Here is a 26787-nt window from a genome sequence, read left to right on the forward strand (position 1 = left end):
ATGTTTCCTGATTTCTCATTTGTCTGTCCTGAAAGAGATTCAGCAATGGGAATAAGCACAATGCAAAAATCATTACACATTGAAGCAGGTTTGTTTCCATTTGTTGTACTCTCTAATCGTTTCTTTTGAAGTTTAAAATGAATGCATCTGTCATCTGCATAATCTTAAAGAGACTGTCCAAAAATCATGTAGGTCTGGATGCTGTAATCCATCCAAAAGAAAATTAGTGCTTTGCTGCTTTGGAGGAGGCAGCAATGAAGGAAAGAGCTTAAATCTAAGGTTGTGCTAACAAAGGATGTGTTTCAAACACCGGTTTACCTAAGCAGTGAAAGCCTTTGCTAACTGTCAACACCTCCGTCATGCTTGCTTCAGTTCCAGATAGCAGCTCTCAACCCCTCCAGAGTACCAATCACTCAAAATCATATAGTCTTTTCCTTAACACAATTCTCAGTTCTCATGAAAATTGACATTATTATGTTGAGCAGAGCTGCACTGTGAGTAAAATGTAATGCTATGCTCCTTTAGCTTTTGCATAAAAAGGGCACACAGTGTGACTAATTTGAAGGAAAAAGATAAGTTAAATATCTAGTGTCTGGACAATAGAAAAAAATGCTTTGTTCAGCCAGTGGAAGTGAAGAGAAAATGTAGTACCTGGTATTCAGTAGCATGTGCTTGGTGATTGGCCCAGCTCTTCCACATGGCGTCAGACAGAGTCATTGGTCCAGTTTAAACCCCAACTGAAGCAACTCTGGCTCTCACATCTTTACTCTGCTTAGCTGAACAGCACAGTAAGGAGCGAAGGACAAACCCGCATGTGCATCTGGGAGAGGGGGCAATAAAGTTAACCTGTTGCTTTGCCCAACACTACGTAGAGGGTTCTTTACTGTAAGAGCTGCAAGGATGTGGAATTCCCTTCCACAGGCGGTGGTTTCAGCGGGGGGGGGGGTGCATCGATAGTTTAAAAAAACTGTTAGATAAGCACCTGAACGACCGCAACATACGGGGATATACAAGATAATACTGACATATAATCACACACATAGGTTGGACTTGATAGACTTGTGTCTTTTTTCGACTTCACCTACTATTTAACTATTTGCAAAACACAGATTCTTTTTAAGACCACAGTTTCTAAAACTAGAATACACTTACAGTATGTTGTTTAAGTAAAATTGTCAAATTTGTCTCTCTGCCATGCCAGATGTACCCATGTGATGTCTCATGCACAGTTTTGCCCTCAAAGGCATCATCATTGCTTTCTGTTATAAGAAAACCCCTAAGTAACTTAGTTTTTGGGGTGCTCTCTTTACAGGAACACCCATTCATATAGACGTGGAAACAAGTATCCCTCCAGCTGATGATGTGCAGGCAGTAATTTCACCTCTTTATGGCAGAGGCAGTTAACCACTTGCCTACCAGCCGCTGCAGTTGTACTGCGGCAGAATGGCACTGCTGGGCGAAACAACGTTATGTAACGTCACTTCGCCCTGTGGCCACTAGGGGGCGCGCACGCACCCCTTGCTCACCCTCGAGCCGATGCGAGTGCCCAGCGGTCTCGATCACCGCCGGACTCCCATGATCGCTGCTAAGACATGGACAACCGGGATCTGTGTAAACACACAGTTTCCGGTTCTCTGAGGGGAGAACAGACAGATTGTCTGTTCATACAGAGTATGAACAGACGATCTGTAATCTTCCCTGCACATCCCCCACCCCCCTTCAGTTAGAACACAAACTAGGACACACTTAACCCCTTCACTGCCCCCTAGTGTTAACCCCTTCACTGCCAGTGACATTTTTACAGTAATCGATGTTTCTAGCGCAAAAAATAAAAACCGCAGAAGTGATCAAATACCACCAAAGGAAAGCTCTATTTGTGGGAAAAAAAGGACTTCAATTTTGTTTGGGTGTAACATCACATGACCGCGCAATTGTCAGTTAAAGCGACGCAGTGCCGAATTAGCAAAAAGTGCCCTGGTCAGGAAGGGGGTAAAATCTTCCGGCTGAAGCGGTTAATGAGAGATTATAAGACCCGCACCTCTAAACATTTGGCATCTCAGCATCCTCTTATACTTGCATTTCAACAGTTGATGGTGAACAGGAGCTTAATGGGGCCACACTTTAACATAGTTAAAGCTGAACTCCTGGCAAACAGCCACATACATATATGAGAACTAATTTGCCTACTACAAGATTTGTCAATTTGTCAAACCAGTCATGAAATTTACCTTGCTTATTCTCTACTGCAGTTAACCAATGCAGCTTGAACACCTCTTTACCCCAACTTGTGATTTGGCAATAATGCAATAGCAGCAGCTTATTAATGAAGTCCCTTGTCAGCATATGGTATATACATGCATACAACAAGGGCTGATTGACTCCTAGTGTTGACCTTTCCTCACCAGTCTACTGGCCTCTACTGTACAGGAGATATCAGGAGGCTAATTTTAAGACAGATTATCACTTATACTTTTTGAATGTTTACATACATTTGCAGATTTTTTTTTGTGTGAATACGTAAGGGTGTTTTTTTTTTAATCTACCAGAAGCTTGCCTCTGAGTGTGTTCTGTTTAGTATTACTGCCCCCCCCCTCCTTTAAACAGTTTTTAGTAAATCTTACAGTTGACATAAATGGAAGGAGGGGTATAGAGGAACATTAGCAGCTGTTCATGTAAGACATATGGAGTAATGCTTATAGCACTCATTTTAATTCTTTCACTAATTTTCACTTAAAATGTTTCAATGCCAAATGCAATAGATGATATGGGAAAGCCCTTAGTATATGGTCAGGGTATCTCACTGATATTTAAAGAACAACTAGTGTCTGTTACTGTAAATAATTTCATGCACAAGCCTCAGCTGTTTTCTGTGCAGAGCTATTGTTATTCAGCACTGACTATCTGCATCAAAAATAGCTCCATGGTCTTGCTAACAGACAAAAATAAAATGCCATTACAGCAGTGTGCAATGACTTGTTCTAGATCAAGATTTATTTTTATGTGACATGGTTGCATTTCTTCCAGAGGAATAAAGCTTTAGTGCCCATTGGAATTAACCAACTCTAAAAAAAAAACTTAAAGTATTTTATTTGTGATAACTAAAACAACCATTGTAAGGGAATGTATTTATATGTGAACATACAACTCCAGTACAATAACCTTAACCAAAGCATGTAGGCTTTTTCAGACATATCTTTCTTGGCAATGTATCAAGATGTGGAGACTAGAATGAAGCTTCTGGCATGTCGTGTCTCAGAAAATGTCAAGTAAGCAATTCTTCTCCACTACATTTGAATTAAGAAACGATTTATGCCTTCAAGCACTTAGAAGATAGTATAAGACCATCATTTGTTTAATAATAAACTTCTAAACATCTGTTTTGGGAGGAATTAGGGCTGTTGATTGCTGATTACACTACCTTTGCTTTGAGGGAATTTCTTAAAAAATGTTGCAGCTTGTGATCTGGTTAGAGCATTTAGCACATATGCTACATTGACTGGATGAATGGATGGTTGCAGCACATAAGTTACTTTAGATGTGAGATTAAGAGATAGCAAATGAACATAGTTCAGCATGTATTACACACTATTTATTATCTTACTAATTGGGTGCATACCCAGCAGTTAAAAACGGTCATATACTGTACTCTAGGGATGAGCCTGATGTTCAAGTCGAACGTAAGTTCGACTCAAACATCGGGTTTTCGCGAACAATTTGGGGTGTTCACGGCAAATTTGAAAGCCGCGGAACACCCTTTAAAAGTCTGTGGGAGAAATCAAAAGTGTTAAATTTGAAGGCTTATATGCATGGTATTGTCATAAAAAGTGTTTGGAGACCTGGGTCCTGCCCCAGGGGACATGTATCAATGCAAAAAAAAGTTTTAAAAACGGCCATTTTTTCGGGAGCAGTGATTTTAATAATGCTTAAAGTGAAACAATAAAAGTGAAATATTCCTTTAAATTTCGTACCTGGGGGTGTCTATAGTATGCCTGTAAAGTGGCGCATTTTTCCCATGTTTAGAATAGTCCCTGCACAAAATGACATTTCTAACGGAAAAAAAGTAATTTAAAAGTACTCGCAGCTATAATGAATTGTCGGTCCCAGCAATACAGATAAAAGAAGTCATTGAAAAAAATGGCATGGGATTCCCCAGGCAAGGATTGTGGGGGTGAGGCCCTTGTTCCCATCAACATGGGGACAAGGTGCACCCTCCCCATGTTGAGGGCATGTGGCCTAGTACGGTTCAGGAGGGGGAGGCGCTCTCTCACCCCCCCTCTTTTCCTGCGGCCTGCCAGGTTGCGTGCTCGGATAAGGGTCTGGTATGTATTTTTGGGGGGACCCCAACGCCATTTTTTTTTTAAATTTTGGTGCGGGGTTCCCCTTAATATCCATACCAGACCTGAAGGGCCTGGTATAGAATTTAGGGGGACCCCCACGCAATGTTTTTTTTAAATTTTGGTTCTGGGTTCCCCTTAATATTCATACCAGACCCAAATGGCCTGGTAATGGACTGGGGGGAATCCCATGCCATTTTTTTCAATGACTTCTTTTATCTGTATTGCCGGGACTGACAATTCATTATAGCCGTGAGTACTTTTAACCACATGCCGACCGGGCCATAGCCAAAAGACGGCTACAGCGCGGTCGGCTTATTCTGGGTGGGCGTCCATGGAAGTCCTCACAGAATCGCGCTCCCGCGCGCCCCCTGGGGCACACACCGGGGAACATCCGTGACCTGGTGCATCACAGATCACGGTAAATTGCCTCTGATAGCGGCCACTTGTAAACAAATCGGCGTCATGTCATGACGCCGGTTCCTCCCTCCCCTCTCTGTACTGATTGGTACAGTGTGAGAGGAGAGAGGGAGAAATCATTTGCAGCGCTGTGGGCACTACAGATCCAGCCCACAGCGCTGCTCAGTGCCCATACTATGGCAATACTCTGCAATACTATGGCAATACTCTGCAATATTAACAAAAAGAATACTCTGCAATACTATGGTGATACTCTGCAATACTAAGGCAATACTCTGCAATACTCTGCAATACTATGGCAATACTCTGCAATACTCTTCAATACCATGGCAATACTCTACAATACTATGGCAATACTCTGCAATACTCTGCAATACTATGGCAATACTCTGCAATACTATGGCAATACTCTGCAATACTATGGCAATACTCTGGCAATACTCTGCAATACTATGGCAATACTATGCAATATTCTGCAATACTATGGCAATACTCTGCAACACTCTGCCAATACTCTGCCAATACTCTGCCAATACTCGCCAATACTCGCCAATACTCTGCCAATACATTTTAACAGAAACAAAGAATTTTTTTATTTTTTTTTACCAAATTTTCAGTCTTTTTTTATTTATAACACAAAAAACCCAGCGGTGATTAAATACCACCAAAAGAAAGCTCTATTTGTGTGAAAAAAGGACGAATATTTCAAATGTGTACAGTGTTGCATGACTGACTAATTGTCATTCAAAGTGTGAGAGCACAGAAAGCTGAAAATTGGTCTGGTTAAGAAGGGAGTTTAAAGCGGAGTTCCACCCAAATTTTGAACAATATCTGTATGTATTCTCTTCCTTGCCTAGATGCTGACATGCCGTTTAAAAAAATTTAAATCGCCGTAATTACCTTTTATTTTTCTATTCTTCTTTGCACTTCCTGGTTCTCCTCCCGTGGGAGTAGGCGTGTTTCTAGCCTCTCCCAGACTCCTGGGAGCTAGTCTCAGGCTTCCCAGGATGCCACTGAGCATGTGCGGGAACGAGCAGTGAATGCTGGGAGCACAGCATTCACCACATCCAGGAAATAAATGCTTGTGGGCTTCAAATGCCCACAATGAAGATGGAAACTGCCTGCAGTGAATAATATAAGTTATTCTTTCCGACGAAATCTGACACAGGCGGACATATTACACACAATATGTGAGTATGTAATGCTGAGAAGAAAAGTTTGTGAATGAACTCAAAAAAAAAAAAAGGATAGATAGGTGGACCCCCGCTTTAAGTGCCCAGTGGTCAAGTGGTTAAATAACTTTTTTCCGTTAGAAATGTCATTTTGTGCAGGGACTGTTCTAAACACGGGAAAAATGCACCACTTTACAGGCATACTATAGACACCCCCCAGGTATGAAATTTAAAGGAATATTTCACTTTTATTGTTTCACTTTAAGCATTATTAAAATGACTGCTTCCGAAAAACGTCCGTTTTTAAAACTTTTTTTTGCATTGATACATGTCCCCTGGGGCAGGACCCAGCTCTCCAAACACTTTTTATGACAATAACTTGCATATAAACCATTAGAATGAGCACTTTTGCTTATTCATGTTCGTGTCCCATAGACTTTAATGGTGTTCGAACAAATATTTTGCCTGTTCGCATGTTCTGCTGCGAACCGAACCGGGGGTGTTCGGCTCATCCCTACTGTACTATACTGTACTGTATTATAAAGCATAACAAAAGAATGACCAAATGATACGTTTCTTGAATGTGACCTGAACTTCCTAGAATCGTACCTAAGCTTCCCCGTGCATGGGACAGAAGCATTACATATAAAAGAATTTAAAGTAAAGCAAACTTCACCCTTTATTTGGATCAATTGCTGGTTTACTCTGGTAAGCTGGTAAAAGTCCCGTTGGACATTACAACATGTGAAAGGTTAAAAAGGAGACCAGCATCAGCTATACACTTGATTATAAGTTTACAAAACTTCCCCCTTACCTGTTAATTATCTATAAAACAGTGAAATTGTGATCACACTCATTTTTTTATTGATTACATGGAGTAATTAACCAAATTAGAGTGTGGAAACCTGACCATGGGAATTTCTCATGATCCCAAGGTCCAGTACTACTGTACTGCTTATTTGCTCATCTATACTCATGTGCCATTTTTACCTTATGTTTCTATAAGAGCCCTAGTGTTTGGAGAGTTCAGGGAAACTCTGTGTTCTGCCACTGATTGGAGAATGTCTCCTGGAGGAGATTGATGTGTGTAGCATACTTCTCTTGGTCAATCAGGAATTTGCATGTTGCATATAAATGGAAACTACTGACATGCGTCTGATGGTTTAGATGTGGTTTAGAGTGGAGAGGATTCAGTGACATGTTTTTTTTGTTCTGTGGCAAAGCCTGTGATGATTGCACTTCTAGCCTCCCCCTGCACAGAGATTGTCCAGCTTTCCAGCAGACTGTCATGAAGCTTTATCTAATGAGCTAATGGGCTGTTGGCTTAGGAGATATCGCACTAATGGATGTAATTACTGATGCCTGGATGGTGCCAGAAATGCAGAAATTGGAGGGTTTTTTTAACCCAACTTTTTGGAAAGTTTTTAAATGGTGTCTGGTTTTTGCAAGCTCTGACTTGAAGGCTAAGTACACATTTTTTTCTAAATTCCAGCATTCCCATGTACTAATATGCCATTAATGTACCAGTAATGTATTTGTTGCAGAAATGAGAAAGCTTTCTCTATAATCTCGGGCAGGCATAACCTCAGCCTCCAGTTTCTTTTATAGAAAACTCCTCCATTACTTCCTGGTATGCATCCTTTAGGGTGAGAAAACTGTTAGTGGTGTCAAGGAACTACTTAATCGGCTGACCTCATTAAAACCCTGCATTTGCCTCCCCCTCCCAGAGATTGTACCTGACCACCTTTGTAGTTTCATGATTTTCCAATGCAATCATTGTCAGTGGGCACCAATCTCCCTCTGCTGATTGATCATTATTTACCTTACCTCATTGCACAGACTGTGTGCAGATGAACGATCACATAACGTCCTACGTGGAGCAGAGCTGTAGTATTGAAAACAGGAGACGTGTGTCACCATACACTATGCAATCTAACTGTACAATCTCCTTTAGGTCTATAATCAACTATGTACTGCAAGGGCCTGCCTGATTGGTTATAGAGTGATTTGATAGGTGCTTCCTCCTAATATATAGTTTTGGTAAATCTGAAGCATTTTGTATAGTGTGTGGCTACCTTTGTAGGCTTAAAATTAACTAGTCTTGCTTTTGGTGCCATTGTCCAATAATGGCACCCAAATGCAAAAGCAAATATGCATGTTTCTGCCTGCAAAAAATGTGCAACAAACATGGAAAATGTGCAAACAGGGTGCAAACTGCAACACACCAAAATGCCCCATGAGCTACTTTGCTGTATTTATCGCTTGTGGGACAGCCCTATACATCTCACAGGAAAAATTTGCCCCAAAATAAGTGCTCCCACTACTCTAGATGCAAATGAGGCCTGAAAATTAAATTGATGTGTTTAAACACGAACGATGAGAACTGAGTTTCTCCATTCACTCCCTTCCATGTATTTGTATAAAGCTGGCCATACACTATGCAATTTGACAGTCTCTGTACAATTTATTTTAGATGTGCCAAAACTATGGAATAGGAAGACCCACCTGAGCAAGCCATTCAATTTGTATCAAATCACACAGGCCTTTGCACTACTTAGTTGATGGTAAATCTAAAGGAGATTATACAATCAGATTTTAAAATGTATGGTCAGGTTAAAAGAAGAAGTTAGAAAGTGGGCGGATATAAAAAAGAAGTGGTAAAGTAATTAGAGAGGAGTGACGTAGAGAGGTAAACACGCCCTATTCTGTGTTGCAGTAAGGCAGTGCATGAAGGGATATGACGTGCAGGCTGAAGATAAGGTGCAGGCTGAAGGCTGCCAAGGACTAGATGAGCGATAGAGCAGATTGGGATGGCTGGGGTAGAAGACATTAGAAAAGGCTTCTATCTATTATAAAAAGTGAAATTAAAAGGTGAACATAGCCTTCAATTATATTTACAATTGCTGATTACCAATTTTGAGGTTTGTAGGGCATCATGGTTAATTACAGACCCCTGCTTGATTGAGCTGAGGTGACGAAATTTACAATAGATTGTTTTCTTTGTGAACTGAGAATTTGATTTCTAAATATGAAATTTTGATTATGAGGCCCCATTCCCTAGACCTTATTACCATCGGAAGGCCTGGCAGCCCTGTAGATGCCTCTCCTGGCCGAAAAGGCTCTACAAGCCAAGGGCCACTTTGGGAATACCAGGCATTGTTGTTAGCGCTCTGACACTGTGTGCAAGGTAAGGAATGAATGCTACTGGCATGGCAGCTTGTGTAGACATTTAGCATAGTTCTGCTACCTTGTATAATGTTTTTCCTGTCCTGTTCCTGTAAAATAATCTGTGTAAGTGAGAGAGTTCAGGGTGCAATTGGGAGAGTGACAAATAGGGGAGATATGTGAGATATATGGGCATGTCACCAAATGTTACAAAGACTTGAAGTCAGCCAACATGTACAAGATGGTAATATCTTGTAGCGTATCTTGAAGCATCTCGATGAACACGCTGCTACATGGAAAAGAGGCCTTTATACATGAAAGGGACCCTTTCTCTCATGGCTAAAGGCTTTTCTCCCCAAAGTAAAGTTTTTGAGAAGCTTATAGAACCAGAATAGGAGTAGGTGAGATAATGCCATGCTGCCTGAACACAGGAGTTAGAATAAATAAAACCAATGGGGCCTTCCCCTTTCAAAATGAAGGCTGAGCTAAAGGAATTAGTGTGGCATCCTGAGTCAGTGCACCTGATGTATATAAACTATAGCGTGTGTGTATGAATTCAGGTCAGGTAGCCCGATTTGTTTGGGATCCAGGGTTTCAAATGAGGTTTTATAAAAGCAAGAATCTTATTAGCTCTTAAAAGCAAAGGAATATTGGTAAAAATTTTTGCCATGCTTTCATAAATTCAGACTAACGTTACTAGGTCATAAAAATCAAGTCTGGAAAAAAAAAATAGCTTGGCTTACTGTGCTATTTATATAAATGATTTGCTGTGTGTCTAGAGAGAAGTGACTGCACCTTTAAAGAACTTAATTTCCCCCTCGTAAACACTCTTTGAACCTGTGAATTCATCCCTTACCTGGAGCTAATTCCAGTGCTTCAATAGAACACAGATTGAAAAGTTGCATTTGAAGCATGGAATCTAAAGCAGCAGCTGTCTGCATCTTTTCACCGAGTAAATTAAATCCAGTTGTCTTTAAAATCACAAGATCCAATAAAAGAACTGTTCTGTGCCATCCTCAGATTATACAAAAACTGTTGTTATAAAGAATGACAAGCTGATTAAGAGTCATTTTCTGCAGGGTGGGGGGACAGAAGAGAGGAATGAGAGCACAGAATATTGGGCTGTCTGGATGCTCCAGTTTTGGTGGCTGTGCTTTAGTAATTACATTCTGATAAACAGATGAACAAACATTCTCCAGGGGCAAGAGGGTTCAGTCTATGAACCCCAAGTACTCACACGTAGTAACAATGAGAAAAACACACTCTTCAGAATGCAAGTAGGCAGTCGGTGAACAAATAAAGTGAATGTTGAATTGATTCAGCTGTATAGATCTATGCACTTTGTGCATATTAAATGTGCACGAGCCAATTGGATGCTCAGCTAACAAAAGCGTGTGTTTCTTTGAAATGTGAGTTGGTGTGCATCTCAGAGGAGTAAAACCTACTGCATCATTGTATAAATATTCAGAGCCATAGGCTAAACTCTACAGCAAGTCCCATTTCAATATTGGAGAAGGCTACGTATGTTGTGCTCATTGATGTTATTGTAACAAGGGAAAACCATAGAATATACTTTCACTCTTACAGAACCATACTATTTTAGTATTTATAAATACAGGAGGGGCTTCAAGCATTTATGTCTTCATTGGTAAAGTTGAACTCCAGGCAGACAGCTAAATAGAAAGATAGAAGCCATATATGGGAGCTGTTTTACCAGCCAAAGGATGTATATGTCTGTCCATCCAGCTCTGAGATTTACAGAACTCTCCCACACAGTACAGCCCTGTCTGGCAGGGCAGAAGGTCTGATTTTCCCAGATGTAGTTAAGTAACAGTTACAGGTCTTGTCCCTTCCCTAGTCTGTGAGTAGACAGTAAAAGAAGAGACAGAACACTGATGAGCTTATCTCTCTGTCCCTCTGCTCTCTCTTCCTATCTGCTTAAACCCTATCTGCACATGAGCTATGCAGCATCATTGACTGTCTTCTTGTGCTGCTTCTTCCCCTGCCAGTCTAGGCTCTGCTGTACAGGGACTGCAAAAGGCTGATACCAAGTCAGATTCAGATACTTACCTTGCTTACATTTAAAGGAGAAGTATGGGTTGTTTTTTTTTTGTCGATTCATACTTACCTAGGTGGATGCAGCATCAGACCGATGCTGCATCTGTACCCCGCCGCCTCTATACTGAGAACCGAGCCACCAAACATCGCCTATGGATCGGTTCTCTCACCTCCTCGAGCGGAGAGCTGCTGCCTGTCAGTCAGCATCTCTGCTTCTCACTCACTGGAGTGCTGAGCTGTGGAGGGGTGGGGAGAGGCCGTCTCAGTGGCTTGCTGAAAGGCTGAGACTGCCATCAGTCCAGGCACCTGGCGAATCCAGACTTCCTAAGTCGGGATGACACGCTGTCTGGACTGATTCCAGTGATGTCAGCGGAGTGCAGACTTCAGACGACTCTCCGCTTCAAAGGAGAAAAACGCATTGCACTCCTGTGACTCTTAGGAGAAGCACAGCCTAAAACGTTCAAGCTGGACTTCTTCTTTGACCACTTCAGGACCAGTGACGTACCCATACACCGCTGGACTTTGGATGATTATACTGGGACAATGCCTGCAGCCGCAGGCATCAGCCCGGTACTACTTTTTTGGGCCGGCGGTCAACTCTCTTGTAAAAGCAATCCTAGGGGTTAACTAGCCGCTTGACTGCTTTTATAAGTTGTGGGAGGGGACCTCCCCCCACCTTCTGCGACTTGCTCGGGCTCTCCCATCCCACTGGGATTGGCTTAAATCGGCTCTCCGCTATGGTAACCTGGAAGCGATGACCTGACATCACTTCCAGTTTACCCAGATGTCAACAGCACCATTTTTAATACCGATTGTAGTGTTTTGAATGTTTTTAAGGGTAGAGGAGGGATTTGGGTTCTTATAGATCCCAGATCTCTCCATAAAGAGTACCTGCCACATGCCTATTGCTGTCACAAGGGATGTTTACATTCCTTTCGACAGCAATAAAAGTGATAAAAAAAGTAAAGTAATAGTGCAAAAAATATAAATTATTAATTAAAAGAAAATGTATTAAATTATTAAAGTGCCTCCCTCCCTGCAAACAGCGATCGTGCCACACATGTGAGGTATCAGCTACCATGATCTGAACGTCAGATCATGGGGAGTAATTCTAACATTAGACCTCCTCTGTTAATCTAAAGTGGTAATGTGTACCACTTGTGCACAAACTTGCACAATTTTAAATTGTGACATGTTTGGTATCTATTTACCCAGCATAACACCATCTTTTATATTTTACATTTATATCTTAAACAATTTTTAAGAGTATTGTTTTTGCACATTAAATACAAACAAAATGTAAAGTTTATGAATGTTAACCACTTGCCGACTGCAATACGTATTTACTGTATATATGTTGCAGATTGCAAGTAGTTTACCAGGATTATGGCTGAAGATATATGCCATAATCCCTGTACTGTTTTTCGCAGGCTGACAGCTGGCTTCCTCATGAAATCATTCCGAGTGGTTCATGACATCACTTCCGGTCCAGGTTTAAAGTAGTTTTTTTTTTTTTTAAAAAGCAAAAGATCAAAAATGCTTTTTTTTTTTTTTTGGATCTTTTGCTTTTAAAGGCAAATAAGAGATTTGGGGTCTTTTGACCTCAGAGCTCTTCATAAAGAGCATCTGTCATCCTTATTTCTATTACAAAGCAGGTTTACATTCCTTTTAATAGAAATAAAAGTGATAAAACAAAAAAAAAGAATTTAATGGACAGTGTAAAAAAAAAAAAAAAAAATGAAGTCATGCACGCATATGTAAACGGTGTTCACACCACACATGTGAGGTATTGCTGCGAACATTAGCGCAAGATCAATAATTCTAGTGCTAAACCTCCTCTGTAACTCTAAACAGGTAACCTGTAAAGGTGTTAAAAGCACCCCTATGGAGATTTTTAATTACCGTAGTTTGTCGCCATTCAACAAGTGTGCAAAATTTTAAAATGTGACATGTCAGGTATCTACTTACTCAGCATAACATCATCTTACACATTTTACAAATTGGGTTAAATATTGTGTTTCTTTTTTTTTTTATTATTCATTAAAGTGTCTTTTTTTTTTTAAAAATTACATTTGCAAAACTGCTGCGCAAATACAGTGACATAAAAAATTGCAATGATCACCATTTTATTCCCTAGGGTCTCTGCTAAAAAAAAAAAAGGATAATGTTTGGGGGTTCTAAGTAATTTTTGAGCAAAAATACTGATTTAAACTTGTAAACAAAAAGTGCCAGAAAAAGCCTGGTCGGTAAGTGGTTTAACCACTTGCCGTCCACTCTATAGCCGAAAGACGGCTACGGCGCGGACTTAATTTGCTGGGAGGGCATCCCTGGATGTCCTCCTGTGCTTGAGCAGCCTGCGTGCCCCCTGCAGGGCGTGCGTGGCGCACTCTGTGATTAGCGAGTCTATGAGACTCACCTGATCAGAGATCGTAGTAAGGGATCGATCCCGACCCCTTACCTTGTGATCAGCTGTCAGCCAATGACAGCTGATCATGTGATGTAAACAGAGCCAGTAATTGGCTATTTTTCCTCCTCACGCTGATAGTGTGAGGAGGAAAAAAAAAGCCAATCACTGGCGGCTGCGAGAGGGACATCGGTCCTGATCGTGGCGGTTACCAGCATCACCTACCAGTGCCCACCAGTGTCACCTACCAGTGCCCACCAGCACCACCTACGAGTGCCCTCAGTGTCACCTATCAGTGCCCTCAGTGTCACCTATCAGTGCCCATCAGTGCATCAGTACCAGTGCTGCCTATCAATACCACCTACCAGTGCCCATCAGTGCCACCTACCAGTTCCCATCTGTGCCACCCATCAGGGCCCATCAGTGTCGTCTTATTGATGCCTATCAGTGCCGTCTTAACAGTGCCCATCAGTGTCGTCTTATCTGTGCCTATCAGTGTTGCCTTATGTGTGCCTATCAGTGTCATCTTATCTGTGGCCATCAGTGCAGCCCATCAGTGCCCATCAGTGCAGCCCATCAGTGCCCATCACTGCAGCCTCACCAACGAATATCATAAAGGAGAAAAATTACCCTTTTGCAAAATTTTATAACAAACTATGAAACTTTTTTTTATTCAAAAATTTCTATCTTTTTTTGTTTGTTTAGCAAAAAATAAAAACCCAAATGGTGATTAAATACCACCAAAAGAAAGCTCCATTTGTGTTAAAAAAAAATGATAAAAATGTCATTTGAGTACAGTGTAGCATGACCACGCAATTGTCATTCAAAGTGTGACAGTGCTGAAAATTGGTCTGGGCAGGAGGGGGGTTTAAGTGCCCAGTAAGCAAGGGGTTAAACACCACCTGAATGTGAACAAGAAACATTGATGCTGCTTTCTTCGGGTTTGCAACATACTGTCAAATAATGCCTTCTGTCATATGACACCTTTCAAATTGCATTGCATAGCACTCAACTCCCCTTTTTGGGAGACAGTTTTTCTTTTGGAACAAGATTCCTTCGCCCTCCTTCTCATTTATTCCACCAATAGAGATCTAATATACAGAATGAATCAGTGGTAATAAAAGTGCTGTTTAACTTCCAAAAGTGTTAATACTGCACTAAACCTCTCAATCTCCAAGTGAAAATGATGGCACTGGTTTTTGTAAAGGAAAAGTGGTTAGAAAATTTTACTGGCTAATTTTTGTGCATAAAGTTCTTTCAAGTCTGCATGCCTGGAGGGGTTGGGCAAGGGTACCTACAGGGTGCTCTGGCAAGGACTGGATTACCTGCAACCTGACCTAAGCACACTTGGCACACCTAATGGAGTTCAACTGGAGATCCATTTGGAGGGATCTCTGTTATGCTAACCCACTTGCTTCAACACTTTAAAGTGGTGTTCCGGCCGAAATTATACTTTTTAAATAAAAATACCCCTATAATACACAAGCTTAATGTATTCTAGTAAAGTTAGTTTGTAAATTAAGGTCCGTTTCGTTAGTTTATAGCAGTAGTTTGTTATTTTATAAACTTACAGCAGGCCGTGGCCATCTTAAGTGTGGGCATCTGAAGCCAGACTGTATTTATTCCTGCATCTCATCCTTGCAGATCTCGCACATGCTCAGTGCAGCACAAGCAGTGTAATAGGTTTCAGGTCAGGTTTCCATAGCAACGGCAGTGTCAGAGGAAGTTTCCGCCCCTTCCCAGAAGGCATTGCAAACAGGAAATGATGCGATGGGCCACGGCCAGGGAGGAGGAAGTGAAAAATGAATACAGCAGATATACAGTAGGTGCTGAGAAAAAAAAAATATCCAATTCGTTTACAGTGCACAGTTTAGTGAGGGATGCTGAAGAGTTGTAAAAGTGGGTGGAACTCCACTTTAAGTGTCTAACCCAGAACAAGTTTGCAGATAAAAAACTCCTGACTTTTTTTTCACTTTCCTGATCTGCATATCTGTTCATGGTCGGATCAACATAACAATCAGTCGACTACTGTAGCAATTTCAGAAGGCGATCAGCAATGGTGGACCCAATAAAGGTTTTATTTTTAACTGTGATTAAACAGTCATCTGCACTTCTTCCTACCATCAAAGTTTTACAGTAATTACATGTGTGACAAGGAGGCTGTCACTAGTACTATACATTCCCCTGAATATAAGAAAGTTAGGGCACATTAGTGACAGTTAAAACATGAAAGGGTCAGAAGAGCTTTATGTATAATTATAAAATTCATCAGATATGGGTTGTATACTACCTACAACATGTAATTTGTAATCCATGCACAAAGGTCTCAAAGATAAGATCCAGGATTTATATTTACAAACTAGATTTGCACACCAGCAAATGGAGCAACCTAAGCTGTGTAGTAACCCATAACAACCAATCAAAAAATGTTGGAGGTTAGTGCAGTCACAGTAATGAAAACTAATTGGTGGTTACATTGGTTGGCATCTTGCTGCATATCACTGGTCTGTGTGATTTGTCATTAAATGACATAGTATCTATAATGTGCAGTACCATAATGTTTAACTGCATTCATTTATGCATACTCAGTTTATATTCCTGATGATGATTATGGCTTTTACTTTCATGCCTAAAGTCTTGATCAGGAATGCATAATGTGAGTGGGAAAATCACTTTACTACCACTATCAAATTTTAACAACCTTTTCTCACACTGTTTACTTCCTTTCCATTACATGGAGAATTGTCTCCTGCGACAACTGCTTGTATTTCCCTAATTCCTCTCTTGGGAAATAACAGGGAAATAATGGGTTTACTTGCTAATAACAATACACATATCTGGTGATTTAGAAAACTAAATAAAAACAAAGTACTAAATAGCAGGCCGTGACATGGATTTTAGTAATGTTTTTAGTGCTTTTTAATATATACATAAACAAGCAACTTTCTGGAGCCTAATACTGGCTCTTTACACATGCAACAGGTGGCTATGCCAGTGTTGCTAAGGAAAGAGCTGGTATAAGGCTTTAAAATCTTGCTTGTTTATGTGACTAATAAAAAGCTCTGAATGAGCCAGTGATCTTTACAATTTTCTTAAGTACTTATGAAAATGCCATCCATTTTAGATCACTGCAGCACCCACATTTAAAGTAGAAGTTCGCCCAAAACCTAACTAACTCTAAATCTATTCGCAACCACCTTCTAAAACAAATCTATCTAACCATGCAAAGAAGAAATCGCTATACATACCTTTTCTGAAGTTGATCCAATCTCCAGCGGCGGATGCTGTGTGCAGGAGAGGACAGACAACGGCTGTGAAATGCCTGGGAAGTGACATCACCCATAAAGTTACTATGGAGCTTCCGTTGTCAGCTGCCTCTCCTGCACATGCCTGCAAAATGAAGCCGTCACTAACAGCTCAGCGTGGGACCAGACCGGAGCGGCTACAGAACAGATATGTTTCTTCTTTACAGGGCTAGATAGAGTAGGTTTAGAATGTGGCAGCAAGTAGGTTTTTGGGTTTTGGGTGAATTTCTACTTTAAGATGGGCAAGGGCCATTAGGAAGTGCACCACACTCTGCTGCATATGCTGATCTATAAAGAATCACATAAGTCAGAATTTCAAGTAATTATGATTTGTGAACTGCATTTGAACCTGGCAAGACCAGTCTGCTTATATTCAGGATATTAAAAATATGCTTAATTCACAGGTTCCTCTGGCCTTCCAATTGACTTGTTCATCACTAGTCACATACACATGGGTGTACACGTAGGTGTCCAATGGGACTGCCGAGTATTGTCTTTACATAAACCAAACATCCCTGGAATCTGGAGTATCTGAAGCTGAATAGCTTAATAAGGTCACTTTGTATAGTGTTGCACTAAACAAAAAGAGGTCTACATATACTTACATAACTAGAAGCCCCACATGTGACAGCTGAAAAGCAAATTAGGTGAAATACAAATCTGTCACGCAAGTGCAGAGTCTATAAACTGGCAAATTAGCTCAAACAACATTCAAGTAGCATCAAATGACAATCACAGGCTAGGGCAGATGAAATTCTGAAGGAAAAAGAAGGAAAAAGAAGAATAAATGAACAACAGGAATCAAAAAGTAGCTGGGGTTGTAAACAACCATGGTTTTCAGCACCAGAACCAAATTTTAGAAAAACAAGCAAGAACCATTTTCTCAGACACTGCCACGGTGCTTATAGCAGAAACTTATGTTACTGGCATGCTGCAATAAATGAGTGCTGAAATTACCTATGTAGGAGATAATGGATGTATGTGCTTGATGACAGCAAGCCTATCATGAAAGAGAAATACACTATATTGCCAAAAGTATTGGGCCGCCTGCCTTTACACGCACATGAACTCCACAAGGTTTAGGAGTGTGTCTATGGCATTGTTTGACCATTCTTCCAGAAGCGCAATTGTGGGGTTAGGCACCAATGTTGGACGAGAAAGCCTGGCTGGCAGTCTCCGCTCTAATTCATCCCAAAGGTGATCTATCGGGTTTAGGTGAGGACTTTGTGCAGGCCAGTCAAATTCCTCCACCCAATACTCACTCATCCATGTCTTTATGAACCTTGCTTTGTGCACTGGTGCACAGTCATGTTGGAACAGGAAGGGGCCATCCCCAAACTGTTCCCACAAAGTTGGGAACATTAAATTGTCTAAAATTTCAACCCCACACCATAACTCCCCTTCCACCAAATGATTTGAACCAGTGCACAAAGCAAAGTCCATAAAGACATGGATGAGCGAGTTTGATGTGGAGGAACTTGACTGGCCTGACCTCAACCCGATAGAACACCTTTGGGATAAATTAGAGCAGAGACTGCGAGCCAGGCCTTCTCATCCACATCAGTGCCTGACCTCAGAAAATGCGCTTCTGGAAGAATGGCATGATTCAGATGCTCATTGCTTTCATCGCTTACGGTCAGAAGAAAAATGACTGTCAGCTTTCAACACAGGTTCTTGGAACTCCATTTTACCATTTTGAATAGCGTGGGGTTACAACAAATATTTGTTTTTTATTATTGTTGTTTAACTGTTGGAAACATTTTACCCTTACTTCTTGCCCACACTATCAATGGACAAGAAGTAAGAAAAATCTATCTTAACAGATACATAACAACAAAGTAAAGTGGGGAAAAGCTGGAATAAGCATGGTCTTTTTATTGTTGTCCCTGCCCCCTTTGGAGGTTTCTCTTACTGCCCAAATGACAAAATTGTGACCAGAACAGAACGTGAGGGTGAAGCTGCACAGTTGGGTCTGCAGACAGCAATAAGTCTAACAAACCTAAACCTTGACACACTCTATTAAAAGGAAAAAGTCTGGAAAGTGACCATGTGACATTACCTTTATTTCTTTTTAAAAAAGAAACATCCTAATAGAAAAAAATGATAACCTCTCTCACTTAATTGCATGATATATAATCATACATTGATCTTTGTCAGTTTCATCGAGTTACAGAGATGGTATTTATTAGTTAGCATGGTTTGTTACGCTATGGTGGTCTTTGCGGAATGCGTTTTGAAAAAGCTACTCAACACTGACAGGCAAAATACAGCAGAGTATAACAAATTCAGATCCTTAAGCAAAAGAGGAAATATATGTTCTGTACGATTCTAGAATTAAGAGCATGCCACATTCAATGTGACAGGGGTTAAAAGGTATCTGCTCGAATGAGCTAAGGGTTGGAGAAGATAACAGTAACCAAGAAGACAAAGAAAAAAAGTTTAACAAAGGACATCCGTTGTGCAAGGCGATTTCAAAACCACATCTCATTTCATTCAACCGGATCTGCTCATTTCATCATTTCTCAGTGCTGTGCTATTTAGAGTCTTCCTGCAGTCCTGTACTTTGCAGAGAGCAATGCCATTTTTTTTAATTAGTAGACACAGTGGCTGTGGTTGGAAATCCAACTAATTGGGCAGAAACTGACAAATCGTATTAGAAAAGCTTGAAAGTGTTTCTATCTCTAAAAGAGGACCTTGTAAAGAGAGGAAACTGCACGCTATAGGGTAGAACCTGTTTTAAATTCAGGGCTGGTGACAGTTGGAAAGGTACGTTTCTTTTATACTGCTATTTGTTTCTTACAAATGCCATTTTTGCTGTTGTAATTAATGAATAGGGATGCTAGTGACAATAGTATGCAACTGTTGTTCTCTTGTTAAAACCATTTTCTTGACCATATATATATATCTGCTGCTTTTACTTTGTCAGTTAAAAATTATGCAATTGCCTATCCTAGCTTTGTATACAATGGGACTTGTTTCATATATTGCCAGTAACTCATTCCAACCACACATATAATCTATAATCTTCTAATTAGCATACTGATCTGCTAACATCTGAATTTTCTTGGTTTATTTTTCTCTGGCAGGCTGTTCTTAATAATTTTAAACTTTGGTGTAAAATGGGGGTTACTGTACATGTTTGGTGACTTTCAGAAATTCACAACTAAGTCTACCAGGTGACTCTAATTATTTCATACAGCCAAATGTAGTACATGCCTACTGAAATGATAGCATGATACTCTCAATGACTACCTGATGGTTACAGCAGGTAGCAGCAATTAAAAAACGTTGGGCAACAGGTATTAGCTCTATTCATTCCAGATCCTAATTTTAAAAATGCATTGGAAATGCATGTCAAAAACTTATGTCAACGCACAACTAAAATGCATGTTGATAAATGAAAATACACCTGCCCAATGCTATAAAAAACTTACTTCTACACACATGTATAGATCTAATTAGCCAATAAGACCAGTGTTGAATCCCAGAGCATTATCATATGGCCTACTACACTATAATTGCTGCTTGCTAAAAAAGTAGCATGTCATCCGGCTCCCAAAAGAGAAATGTAGTTAAAAGGTTAGTGTGTGGCCATTCAAAAAAGTACAGATGCAGCAAAATTTACTAGAATAAAATGCCAAACTAGAAATGACTTCAAAGTAAAGTTTAGGTAAGTAAATGTATAATCTAGTGTCTTGTCCAATATTTTATTGTGTAAGGACCCATTCACGCCTAACCCTGTGTGCTGCAACACACACATTGTGCATTGACACTCATTATGGTGCCTTAAACAGCCCATTACAAAGGGCAGTAACACATGCGAAAATGGAGCAGGCTGTATTCTATTGCAGCATAATGCATAGAACACCATGCTTTGTGCTGTGCTACGTTACATTGAAGCACACATGCATTTGGAGGTGTGTTGGGGTGCAATTCCAAACAAATGGCACGTAAAATGTAATAATCCATGTGTTATCACAACACAGTAGTGTGAATGAACTCTGAAAACAAATTGCCTGCACAAACTAACTAGAATTGAGCACTAACTCTTTAACTGTTAATGTAGAAGGTTAGAAGTAATTACATACATGATTGATGTTTGCCCTCAAATATATATTGTAAAGAAATGACTCTAGTGTATTTCCACCTTTGCAGCCAAATTGGGATAACACCTCCTTTATATTTTCTTAATGTTCCTATTTAATTAGCCTAACTAAAAAAAAAAAAATCAGCTTACCTTATTTGCTGAAAAATACTATGCCATTTTACGTAGCTTTCCTTCACTATGTAATGCCAAGGAAGGGACTGGAGAGTTAAAAGAGAAGTATGGATGTCATGTACCTGATGGCTGAGCCTGATGTGCAGAGGGAAGGCCTCTCGTACAGCCCTGGCTCAGAGACCACTGATGTTGTAACAGTGGCTTGTGAGAGATGTCAGGGTGCCTGTACAGTCTTCCGTGTAGCGGGTGCATCATCAGGATAGACCGGATAGCTGGACAGCAGGTGTTGGCAGGAACAGCAGACCCTGGGTTGGTGGCAGCAGGCAGCAGTAGGCAGTGGCAATAGCTGATGCAGGAAGACTGATGGCCCACGATAGAGGATGCTCCAGCAGGAGCCAGGGAGGTGCATGCAGGGCAAAAGAGACACAGTATGTGTGGTCAGACAAGCCAGGTTGGTATTTGGTAACAGACAGTCAGATGCAGGCATAGACAGCAGACAAGGAATAGTCAAGGTACAGGCAGAGATTGGCAACAAGAGTTCAGGAAGATAAGCAGAAGGCAGAGTCCAGATACAGGCCAGGATCAGGGTAAGAGATATTCAAACAAAGTGTACTGTGTACTGCAGCCGGTCCGACAGTCAAAGTGGCATGACAGAAAAAGGCCTGCCAATGGCTGGGAGCACTGACTGAAGTGTTCTGACTGGGGGGGCTGTCTCCCTATCGGAACACAATAGAACAGCAGGGGAGACCGCTGTACTAACACCTGATTGTTAGTACAGCGGCACTGACCTGAGCTGTCAGTTTTCTTTCCTTCAGCCCACTGGGTTGAACAAAATCTTGCGGTGTGTACCAGGCTTTAATGATATCAGGACTAGGGTGGTGCATTGTATGTTAATGCACTTCAAAAAAAATCTATCGTCCCTACAGTGTATTTTTCAAGCATTTTCCAAGCATTTTTCAGCTCATTTCCCTATGCCTGCCTATTTTCAACAAGCAGAATCTCATTCTTTTTAATTGACACTGTTCATACTTGTCATCCTAGGCTCTGCTCCCTATGCTCAAAACAGTGCACAAGCTTTTTTAATGTATCTAGGCATTTTTGACCCCATAGGCTTTAATGGAAGACACTGAAAATGCACAGTGCACACATTTTTGTACACATATTTGCACCTGATAAAGTTCCTTATACTATCCAGTTTGAGCTATATCAAATCATGGGGTGAGTTACTTCCCTTTTATCTCTGTGCTTTACTGGAGCAGTGTCACGGTGGGCTGCCAATGATCCACCAATATTCAGTAGAAAAACACGATGGGACACAATCTCCAATGCAAAAGTTTTTTAGTGAAAAATCTTCAAGATATATATAATGTGGCAGCTACTGTACAGTTACGAGCATACCGTGCTCTTCGCAATCCTGATGAAGAGCATGGTGTGCTCGTAACTGTACAGTAGCTGCCACATTATATATGTCTTGAAGATTTTTCAGTAAAAAACGTTTGCATCGGAGACTGTGTCCCATCGTCTTTTTCTACTATATATATATAACAGCATTATCATGAAGTCTTTTGACTTTCAGTTTTGTGAAACGTTCTACTGTGTAGTGAAATTTGTTTTGCTTTCATGTCTCTGCTGACTGAATCTGGTAAAGCCAACAGGAAGTGTGGTTTATGAGTCTCAGAATAATAAAAAAATAAAAAAGGGTTTCAAAAGTCAGTGAGAATATAAAAATAAAATGCTTTGAAATGCTAGTGGCAAAAAATGACCCAGCCTAACATATTATATGGCTGAAATTATTTGCCTTAAAAAAAACATGTATATGTGCATTCAGTGTTTCCTGACAATGTGTGCATATTTACTTCCGGAAGGGAACCTACCACCATACAGCCAAAAGCTGTGCTGTTGGTTGCTAAACAGCTGCTGGTAAACTCTGCCACTACTGTAGTCTTTATGAGTTCACAGCAACTCAGTCACTCAGCAAACTACAAAAATGTCTTTAGGAGCAGCATTGAGTACCCAAACTCAATGTATGCCTATTCCTATTCAATAAGCTATACAGAAATATGCAACCAATGAAAACTAATTCATCAGTATAGCCTCAGTAAACTGTAATCTAATTGGTCTTTATGTGTTGCTGCAATTTGCGCATTATTGTTGCTTTTTTTTGCTGCATTATTGAATATCCCATACATTTACAAGCATGTATGTACTATACAATGTGACAATTAATGGAAAAATATCTGTTGTTTAGTTTATCTGAGCACCCTATAATTCCTATGGCTTTCTAAAGATAGAAGTTGTGTGCAGTTAAACTGCTAAAAAGATAGTGATCTTGTAAAAAAAGAAGAAGTCCACATTACTCCTCCTTTCCTCAGCACCACTTGTAAGTCTCCCCATCTCCTTCTTGCCGGAAGGGTTTAGAGCTGCTGCTTATCTCAGCCCACTGCATGCCAGCTTCAATCTAAAAAAAATTGACAGGCACTGTCACTGCGAAAGAAACACAAGCATATTCTGGTTAAGTCAGAAAAAATGATTTATTTAATAGATAGATTTGTAATTTACTGGTGGGATTATGGCATTTATGTGTTTTCCTTATTTAAAATAAATAGGAACTGTTATAGCAGTAATGTGCGGCTTTTACATCTCAGACCAACATTAATCCGCAAACAGCAATATTGCAGTGGTTCATAGACTGACAATAGAACATACCACTTATTGGTATCACCAACTCCCGTTAAAGTATCAGGATATGAAGGTTCTAGGCTGTCAATGGTTGAGAAGTTAAACCATATCATTTGCTCAGCTCATGAGAGCAACCTTTACATCCCACCAGTTTCTCACAGGTAGACTCTTCATTAGGGATTGTTTATGGGAAGGAGAATTCCTTATTCCAATAACAGAAACCCCAAATTAGAATCCTAAACATTTTAATGAGGTACATGTGAGTGAGCTACTCTGAATGCAAGATATTGCAAGATATGTCCTATATGGGGGATCAGTTAACATAAAATAAAAATAGGCCATAAACCAGTTTTAAAATCTATGTTTGATTGGCTATAGGAGGCAACGGGATGTAGATATGTAAACAGGAATATGTTACCGTATAAAGTTAATATATGCTAGAGCTTTAGTAAATGTGTATATTCACAAACTTTAAATTTGCAAGCTTTAGAGGTCTTGTTTGAAATGTCACTAGAGGTCAACAGCTGGCAGTGAAAACCTTCCACTAAGACCCTTACTAAGGCCCGCCATACATGGTTCGAATCTTGGCCAGTTCAGCAGAGAGTCAAAATGTTATCGGGCAGGTCGAATGCACCAAGTTGATCGATCGATCAACTTGGGTACAACCGGCCTGCCAGATTCTCTTACGATTATCACTAGCGGCTGTTATAGCCGCTAGTGATAATCACTGTCTTCTCCCGGTGGGAGCGGCCAGGGGAGGCCATCTCCGCTGGGAGAAGATAGAATTCAGCAGGCTGGTTGTACCCAAGTTGATCTTGGTACATTTAGCCTGCCCATTAACGTTTCAAATCTCGACCGGTTTCTGCTGAACTGGCCGAGATTCGAACCATGTATGGCTGGCAAGAGGGATTCCACTGTCAGCACACTGTGTGTTGGTGGGGGAATACTGCAAATTTCTTTCTTGCAACTTGCGATTGCAGGTAAGAAATTTTCCACCGTGTATGCACCGTGTTTGCATCCCAGGTTTATTTCTCAGCATACTCTTCTTCAGTTCAGTTTTAATTATGAGAACAATTGATTGTTTTGCAGACAACTGTGGCAGGATAATATACAGGGATGTTTCAGGCAGCTATAGTAGCAGTATTTTAAATTAAATAACTTATTTTTATTTTGTATATACTTTGACTAACAGGTGTTCTTATATTGCCTTGGAGTTTTACCTTTTTGGCAAAGGTGTGCAGATGGCTTTTAGCCAACCTCATTGCTGCTCACTGGAGCTTACAATCTAATGTCCTGACAGCAGAAACAAAAAGTACAGTATATATTAAGTCTGAACATGTACCAATATGATTTTAAATTATGAAAAGAAATATCATGTTGTTGTATCACATGCACTGAATGACATACTAATGACCTAGCTGACAAGGTGGCCCTGCCAGTTCAGGAATTCTAGCATTCTCCAGAAGGGCTGGCCTCTATAAAGGTATTTGCTAGCCAGGTTTAATTTGGAGGGCAGTTCACTTTTTCAGTTAAATTTTAAGCATAAGCACAAAAGCCTGAAACACCGAAGCCTAAAAACATTATAAACTTTGGCTTCAAATGGGCACTGATTGGACAGCAGTTCAGGCCTGTTATGCCCCGTACACACGGTCGGACTTTGTTCGGACATTCCGACAACAAAATCCTAGGATTTTTTCCGACGGATGTTGGCTCAAACTTGTCTTGCATACACACGGTCACACAAAGTTGTCGGAAAATCCGATCGTTCTATACGCGGTGACGTAAAACACGTACGTCGGGACTATAAACGGGGCAGTGGCCAATAGCTTTCATCTCTTTATTTATTCTGAGCATGCGTGGCACTTTGTCCGTCGGATTTGTGTACACACGATAGGAATTTCCGACAACGGATTTTGTTGTCGGAAAATTTTATCTCCTGCTCTCCAACTTTGTGTGTCGGAAAATCCGATGGAAAATGTCCGATGGAGCCCACACACGGTCGGAATTTCCGACAACACGCTCCGATCGGACATTTTCCATCGGAAAATCCGACCGTGTGTACGGGGCATTAGAGTGTGGGTTGTGTGATTTATGTGCTCAGTCTGCTATTTAGTTACAGCCTAGGCCTGATGTTAGATTACTGTGGTGAATATCATTATTTAATTTATATTTATATTTTTTACAGTGTTTATGAAAAAATTAGCAAAGAGTAAACTTGAGACTTTCTTGTAAATTGTGATTCAGATGCTTGCCATATGTCTTAGAAAATCATGGTGATGGAATACTTCAGGACACTGTCAGCTAGGCTAACATTCCACTGCAAAATACAAAACAGAAATCCTACTGTTTTATTGATTGCACACATTCCAAATGTCATAATGATTTTAAGTACTATAAATTATATTATTATGATTATCCCTTTTTCTTTTGCTTGAGATATTATCCATGAGTCATAGCCTGGACTAAAACAGCAATTCAGCAAATAATGACCAAACTTTGCTTAGCTATGTGGAACAATAAGGGAAATTTCTTGGCCTTACCCCTTGGCATACCAGTAAAGTGTAACCATTAGACGTGCAATTCGTTTCGTAACGAATTGAAATCTGGACGAATTTTGCATCTTTCGGACATACGGATGCATCCGAATGTCCGACTAAAAAAATAACGAATTTCAACTAATACAAAAGAAATTATAGCGGATATAATGAATGAATTCGACATGATTCGTTAATTCTTTAAAGATCTAATGAAACAAAAGGTCAACCCAAAGTAAATCTTACAGTCCAATCAGCTAAATAATTTTGTGCTGGAGGTTGGATTACTGGCCAAGTGCATTCCTGAGAACTGAGTGAGAAGGGTGTTGTATTGTATTTGAGCAGAGGAGAAGAGATATTGTCATTGTGTGTGTTAATAGATTCAATAAACAAACGACTTTCCAAACTACGAATCATTATCACGAATCAATATACATACATAAATATCAAATTTCAAGGAATTCGAAAGAAATTATAGCGGATATAATGAATGAATT

The 26787-nt window shown here is 40.3% G+C and overlaps 1 protein-coding gene across 27 annotated transcripts in view; it reads left to right on the forward strand.

Annotated features, from left to right (window-relative positions):
* CELF2 (CUGBP Elav-like family member 2) overlaps positions 1-26787 on the forward strand; it is a 785403-nt gene that overhangs the window by 207795 nt on the left and 550821 nt on the right. Inside the window, exon 1 of one of the 27 annotated variants that reach the window (XM_073619471.1) lies at positions 19381-19624. The exons of the other annotated variants lie outside the window; for them this stretch is intronic. The gene's annotated coding sequence lies outside the window, so the exon portion shown is untranslated. Of the gene's footprint in view, positions 1-19380; positions 19625-26787 lie in introns of those variants that run through there. 27 annotated transcript variants of the gene reach the window in all.

The sequence above is a fragment of the Aquarana catesbeiana genome, linkage group LG03 (assembly GCF_042186555.1).
Source record: "Aquarana catesbeiana isolate 2022-GZ linkage group LG03, ASM4218655v1, whole genome shotgun sequence".
NCBI lineage: Eukaryota > Metazoa > Chordata > Amphibia > Anura > Ranidae > Aquarana > Aquarana catesbeiana.